The 7561-nt window shown below is 39.6% G+C and overlaps 1 pseudogene; it reads right to left on the reverse strand.

Moving 5' to 3' along the window:
* Positions 1–6319: 6319 nt before the first annotated feature.
* LOC100939933 (MICOS complex subunit MIC19-like) lies at positions 6320–7312 on the reverse strand (annotated as a pseudogene).
* Between the last annotated feature and the right edge of the window lie 249 nt (positions 7313–7561).

The following is a 7561-nucleotide window of genomic DNA, read 5'->3' on the forward strand; positions in this document are numbered from 1 at the left end:
ACTTAGTATGGTATTATAGTACAATGATAGAGTATACAAAGTATCTGATTTGCTATTTCTGAAAATCCTTTCTGGAGGAAATGGCACATGAGTTGGACACACCAAGAAAGGTAGGAAGGGCATTTCAGAGAAGGATAACTGCAGGAGCAAAGGTATAGGGGTATTGTGTATATATGAATAAACAAGCAGAAAATGGTGGAGGCAGGAAGTGGCAAGAGCTTTGCTAGGTAGGAACTAAGTCTTATAGGGCAACATTGACAGGCACTTGGGTTTTATTCTGTAGAACAGTAATATATGACATTCAAAGGATTTCAAAACTGAGAATATAAATGTGAATTTATTTGATATTCTGGTTGCAATATGGAGAAAAGGTGACTGCTTAGGAAGTAACTAGAGTAGCCCAGGAAAGAGGTGATGAGGCCATGATCTAGAACAGTGGTCATACTGGAATATACCAACATAAAAATGCCAAGAAGGGGAAGATTCGAGAAAGATGAGAATTGTCAGAGGAGTCTATTATTACTTTTAGGTTTCTAATTGAGTATAGATGGTGTTGCCTAAGTATTGGAGCAAAATAGATTTGCATTTGTAATAAAACAATAAATTCCATTTGAACACAGTGAGTTTGAGGTACGTGTGTGGCATCCAAGTTGATATGTGCGGAAGGACATGTGAGGCTAAAGTTCATGATAGAGTAAGACTAGGGTGATATATGTGGGAGTCAGCAACTTAGTTGAAATGATGAGAGTGAATGAGATCACTAAAAGGTTATATAAATAATGAAGACTATTGGCCCTGCTAAAAGCCTGTAAAACATACACAAACACATACTTATTGAGAAATGATCAGAGAGGAAAAAAAGAATCAATAGAGCATTTGTATATGTGCTGAAGGAGAGAATTAAATTTCAAGAAGTGAGTGGTTAACATCAAATGCTTCGGAGAGGTCCAAAAAGATTTTGAAAATCATAGTTGGATTTGATCATAGGGGCATGTTTGGTAATCTTTGCGGAACCATGTGCTGCACATCACGTTGCACAGTGGAACAATAGATGACTGACAGTGACTCCCAATCCAGAGCTCTTTCCAGTATACCACTTTGTCAAAACTTTATCTTAAACTCTTTCCTCTCTACTCTCTCCCAACTACCTGAAGTCCATTTGCAGATTGTTATGTCTTTTTGTTTAAATACAATAGAGAATTATTGAAAGTAACTTCAGAGCTTTATGTTCAGTACTTTTTTGGATCTAAATTTGTAGGTTCTACAGTATCCATTACCTGAAAAAAAAAAAAGTGAAAAGTACCAGGGTCAAGAAAGGCCTTATAAAAACTGTCATGTGCTTTTAAATTTATCTAATTTCTAGAAAAAAATTAATATGTTTTCTGGCTGCATGTTTTACAATATGCTCAACTATCAAGATTATTAGAAATATTAAAAATCAGTTTTGGGACTTCAAAGTTACAATGACAGACTAAAGGCCTCCCTTCAGGGAATGCAGTGCAAATTACAACTAAATTGTAGCATAACTGAAGAAAAGTCTGTAAGGAAACCTTAAAATATAAAGGCAATCCACTCAATGCTGGAACATTAGGACAAATTAATGAGAAAGCTGTGGTGAAATGTAATAAAGTTCATGCAAAGTGGCTGCCCAAATATGACACCACCAGCAGAATTACCCAAAGATGTAAATAGGTTGAATGAATATTCTGTTAATTTAGGTAGTACTGGAGGAGTCATATTAAAGAGAAACATAATGTCTTACCCATCCAGAAAGCATATGGAACAAATTTGACAGGTGGACCTTTGGCCCAAAAGGACTAATAAGTTTATCTCAGAAACCTCATGCTGTTAGCCACCAGTTGTAACATACAATCCAATGGCATGGGCCAAACAAGTCCATTCCACAGGCTGAGAGTGGATAACCATTATTTTAGACATCTGCCAGTGTATAAATTTACTTAGGAAATGAATGGCATAGTCCTAAAAGCTCATGGTGATTCTTTAATGAACCAGTGAGAGCCAGGAGTGTGAGTGCATGAAAGAGCATGAGTAGCAGGGGTGGGGGAATAGGTGAAGGCCTGGGAGTATCTCTACAAAGCCCAGTTTCCAGATAAAGGCTATAAGGAGAGTAAGGCTCAAAGGGGGAACTGTTCTGCTATTTTCTTTGTCCTAGCATTCTACATAGAGAAACTGTCTAGTGTTGAGGCAAAGTAAAGGTAAGAAGGGAAACACAATTTTGCAGTTTTTGACCAAAAATCAGAAAATTTCTCCATAGGAAAACTTTGGCATACATAGTTTCAGTGTGAACAATATTACTAATTTTTTACTTATTGCACAGGAAATAAATGAAAACTGAGAGATATGTTCCGAGAGCAGAGGAACAATGAAGATCTTGTGAAAAAGTGTTCTGAAATAGTACCTACATTTAAGCTTTTATCTTCCCCAGATTGACCCCACTTCACACACTTTGCTTTCACAAAATATATTTCCTGTTCAAAGATAAGCTATAAACAGCATGGGGAATATGTATAATTACTCTGAAGAAAGGAATGAAAGTAAAGGATATAATAACATTATCCCCTCTCAAAGGAACAAAAACTTAAATTTTTTTTTTCTAAATGTTCCAAAGAATTTGCATATGGTACTGCAAATATGAGCTAAAAATAAGAAGTTAAAGACAATGAGTATTGAGCTGGCAGAGATTACAGAAAAAATGGAAGACAAAAATAAAACATTACCAAAAAGAAAGTCAGGGAAGAAGCATCAGAAAGTATCCAAATTGTTTTTGAAAATATGATCATTGATAAGAAGAGTATGCTTGATAAAATACCATAAAACAAAACAAGAAACAATAAAAGGAAAATGAGATTAGGGAGATAATCATTTTATAAAATAGACTAATGACATCAAATATAAATAATAAGAAAAAGATAAAACAGGAAAAAATAATGAGAGACTTTACATATACATGTATACTGTATATTATATGTGCATAAATTAATTTACGTATGTAATTACATGACATATACATATATGTGTATGGTCATCCTCAGTTTCTGTGGGAGATTGGTTCCAGGACTCTCCCTACTCCCCACTCCCCGAGGATACTAAAATCTACTAATGCTCAAGTCCCTTATGTAAAATGGCAGTATTTACACATAACCTATGCACATCTTCTTATATATTTTAAATCACCTCTAGATTACTTATAACACCTAATACAATGTAAATGCTGTCTAAATAATTGTACTGGTTTCTTATTTGCATTATTTTGTCATTGTTTTATTGGTTTTTTTTTTTCAAATATTTTTGATTCATGGTTGGTTGAATCCCCAGATGCGGAACACATGGATACGGAGGACTGACTGTATATATATATATAGTGGGGTGTGTGTGTGTGTGTGTGTGTGTGTGCATGTGTGTATGTGTGTGTGTGTGTGTGTGTGTGCGCATAAATTAAATACTTGTATGAGTCTGTTCTCACACCGCTATAAAGACATACCTGAGACTGGGTAATTTATTAAGAAAAGAGATATAATCGGCTCATGGTTCTGTGGGCTGTACAGGATTCTGCTTCTGGGGAGGCGTTGGGAAACTTACCCATGGCAAAGGCAAAGGGGAAGCAGGCACGGTCTTCATATGGCCTGAGCAGGAGAGAGAGAGAGAGAGAAGGGAAAGGTGCTACAAACTTTCAAACAACCAGATTCCTTGAGAACTCTTATCAAGAGAACAGCAAGGGTTAAGTTCGCTCGCCTGATTCAGTCACCTCCCACCAGGCCCCTCCTCCAACACTGGGAATTGACATTCCACATGAGATTTGTGTGGGGACACAGAGCTGAACCATGTTTTTATATATATATATATTTGTTGTTGTTGTTGTTTGTTTCATTTTGTTTTTGTTTTGAGACAGAGTCTTGCTCTGTCACCCAGACTGGAGTGCAATGGTGCAATCTCCACCTCCAGGGTTCAAATAATGCCTCAGCCTCCTGAGTAGCTGGGTTTACAGGTGCCTGCCACCATGCCCAGCTAATTTTTGTATTTTTAGTAGAGACGGGGTTTCACCATGTTGGCCAGGCTGGTTTCGAACTCCTGACCTCAAGTGATCCTGACCTCAAGTGATCCACCTGTCTTGGCCTCCCAAAGTGCTGGGATTACAGGCACGAGCCACTGTGCCCAGCCCATATCAATACTTTAAAGGGGATTGTCCTTGGGAACTTGTCAAAGGAAAAGTTAATACAGAATAATTTACTGATATGGTTTGGCAGTGACCCCAGCCAAATCTCATCTTGAATTGTAATTCTCATAATTCCCATGTGTTGTGGGAGGGACCCAGTGGGAGATGATTGAATTATGAGGGCGGTTTCCCCCATACTGTTCTCATGGTAGTGAGTAAGTCTCATGAGATCTGGTGGTTTCATAAGGGGTTTTCACTTGGCTCTCATTCTTTCTTGCCTGCTACCAAGATTGTGAGGCCTCCCCAGGCACGTGGAACTGTGAGTCCATTAAACCTCTTTTTCTTTATAAAAATAACTTGAACTTGAAAGACATAATGAAACAGAGAGGGGAAGGGGGAAGGGAGGGGAGGAGAGAGGGAGGGACAAAGAGAGGGAGCTGGAGAGGGTAAGAGGAAAGGAAAGAGGGAGGACAGATCCTACTGGAGATACTTGATGTCTTGCCCATCCAGAAGACATAGATTACCTGCACAGCAGAAACAAAAGTTACCTACAAAGCAAAAAGCATAGGGTTGGCCCCAGGATTCTCTAAAGCTCTATTCATTATGAGAACATAATAGCATTCCATAAAGGGTCTGAGAGAAAGAAACCAAGACTTAAGAATTTTATATGCATTCATGAATTTTATATCCTGGTAATCTCAGTGGAAAAGATATGCTCACAGTAAGAAGAAAAAGATATTTAAATAGTGTCTGCACTATGAAACTGAAACAACAAACATTTAAAATGCACATCTAAATAAGTAAGCAGTATCTTAAGACTTAGAGTAGGTGACACTGTAGCCATGAGCATTAATAGATAGCTATGAAAAAGAATCAAATAGGGACTTTATGAATGAGGCATATAGTTGCTGAATGATAACGAGATGGGCTAACAAATCTAATGGGCACAGTTGGCGAATAAACCAGTAAGTGAAATGTTGGGCCAAGGATTTCACTTATTATGCAACAACAAAAGAGTTATAGGTCAGATTCTCTTAAAACAGGAATTCAAGCTACTATTTAATCATAAAGAAAAAGATCCAAAATACATCGTGACATTTTTTAAGCCCATTGCGGAAAGCTGTGTTAATTTTTTATTGCTACATAACGAGTGACCATAAACAGCAACTTAAGTAACATGTTTATGATCTCATAGTTTGTGTTGGTCAGGAGTCTGGATATGGCTTCGCTGAATTTTCTGTTTAGGGTCTCAAAGACTACACTCAAGATGTTGGCCAGGCTGCTTTCTCATCTGAAAGCTTGCCTGGAAAAAGAATACCTCCAAATACACTCATTATTAACAGAGTTTCATCTCCTTGCAGTTATGGAACATAGGGGTTTGGCTTCTTATTAGCTCTTAGCTGGAGGCTGCCCTCAGCTGCTAAAGGCTGTCTTCAGTTCCTTGCAATGTTGAGCTTTCACAACGTGGCAGCTTAATTCATAAAGCCTCTAGATGAATTAGGAGAGTCGAGGAGAGTCTCTAGAGTGAGCCTGCTGGAAGATCAAGTCTTTTTTTTTGTTTGTTTGTCAGAAAATATATTTATTATTGATAGTGACTGAAGTAAAGATGTGAGTATTCACTATAGAGGTTATATCAGCCAAGGTTGCCTTCATATTGATAAAAATACCTTATCTCACTTGTAATCATAAACATTATTCCAGTAGAAGAGGTATATTTTCTCTCCTTTTTGTCTTCTTGCCTGTATAATCACCATAATAAGTTAAAATGAAATAGCTCTTATATAATCAAAGGAGAAAAGAAAGAGAGACAAAACCAACATGCCACAGCCTAGACAATTCCATCCAGCACTGGTGCCTCCAGATCTGTTTTCTGGCTCTGTCAACCCAGCACTGCTGCCCCCAGATCTATGTTTTCTGGCTCTCTCCTCACCCCACTCCAATTAATTTAGCCCCCAACCCCATCCTACTTTGTTAGGGTGGAGGTTCACCAAATGATGGGGCTTGTTCCGAAGAGAAACATTTTATGACCAGTGGAAGTTGAATAGAAAGTACCAAAAGGTGGAGAGGGCTGCCCTTCTCTTTTAATCATCATAAGAGGGTTTACTAATACTGAAGAGTGTCCTTTAATGACTGATCCCTGATCAAGGCTTTGGCCCTTCAAATTGCTGCTGTTCAAAATTTGAAATGATTCTGCTGAATCCATTCTTGGTGTCTCTCTTTAGTGGTCTTCTCATTAGTGGTCTTCTCTTCAAATGGGTTGTTTTCTCACTAGGAAAAAAAAATGTTCTATCTCTGGAATTAACATTGATGGTGTTTTGCTCATTCTGAAAGTTTTTATCCTCCCTTCTCAAGCATGCTCTGTTGGACATGATTGACACAGTGCATATACTGGGTGGCCAGAGTGGAGCATTTGAGGGTCTGGTGGGTGTTCTCATGGCAACACTGAAGAATTTTGGCCTGCAGATCAGCACAGACTGGGTGAGACTCATACCGCTTGAACTTTGCTTCCACCTCTTCAGCAGCTTTCTGATATTGTTCAGTGGTGACTCTGTAGAATTCTGAGCTCCTCTCCTCCAGTCTAGCCAGCTATTCTTTGTAGAATGCATCCTGCTTCTTTAGCACTCGGTCTTTCTCTTCTAGCTGCCTAGCCAGGTGCTTTGCCTTAGCGCGTTCCTCCTCGCTAGATATCCCCTCCCGAAGGATGGCTCTGGTTAACTGCTCATTGGCAGCAGCCCTCTCTCGGTCCAGCTCTTTGGCTTGCTTTAGTCGTTTCTGATCTTCAGATTCTTTCTTGGCTTGCTCCAATGCCAGCTCCTCAGCTACTCTTCTTTTCAATTCTTCATCAGAAACTGAGGCACCATAAGCACCAGAATACCGCTGAGACTTCGAACCAGATGGAGAGGATTCCTTCATTCCATCAATCACATTTTCCGAAAGCTGGATGCCCTTCACCACGGTGATGTTCTCATTCTCGTCCACCTCGAAGGTGACCCGGCGGGTGCTGGTGGTCCCACCCATGACTCCGGCTCCTGCCCCAGCGGAGACCTAGCGGGGAACCACGAGCACTTTGGGGCCCCGGCGCCCACACGCGCGTGGAAGGGCCTGGATTCTTTTCCCGCACAGCGGGAGCAGGGCCACGACCCCGGAAGCAAGGAGAAGGCGCCGGTCCTGAACTCGATCAAGTCTTAAACAATGTGATGTAATTATGAGAGTGACATCCCATCACCATTGCCATATCTTATTGTTTAGAAGCAAGTCACTGGATTCTACATACACTCACGGAGTGGAAATTTCATGGAGGTATGAAATCAGGATACAGGAATGATAGGGGAGATACCTTAGAGGCTGCCCATCACAGAATCTGTACTATTATCATAATCATAAGTA

The sequence above is a fragment of the Pongo abelii genome, chromosome 1, assembly GCF_028885655.2.
Source record: "Pongo abelii isolate AG06213 chromosome 1, NHGRI_mPonAbe1-v2.0_pri, whole genome shotgun sequence".
Classification (NCBI taxonomy): Eukaryota; Metazoa; Chordata; class Mammalia; order Primates; family Hominidae; genus Pongo; species Pongo abelii.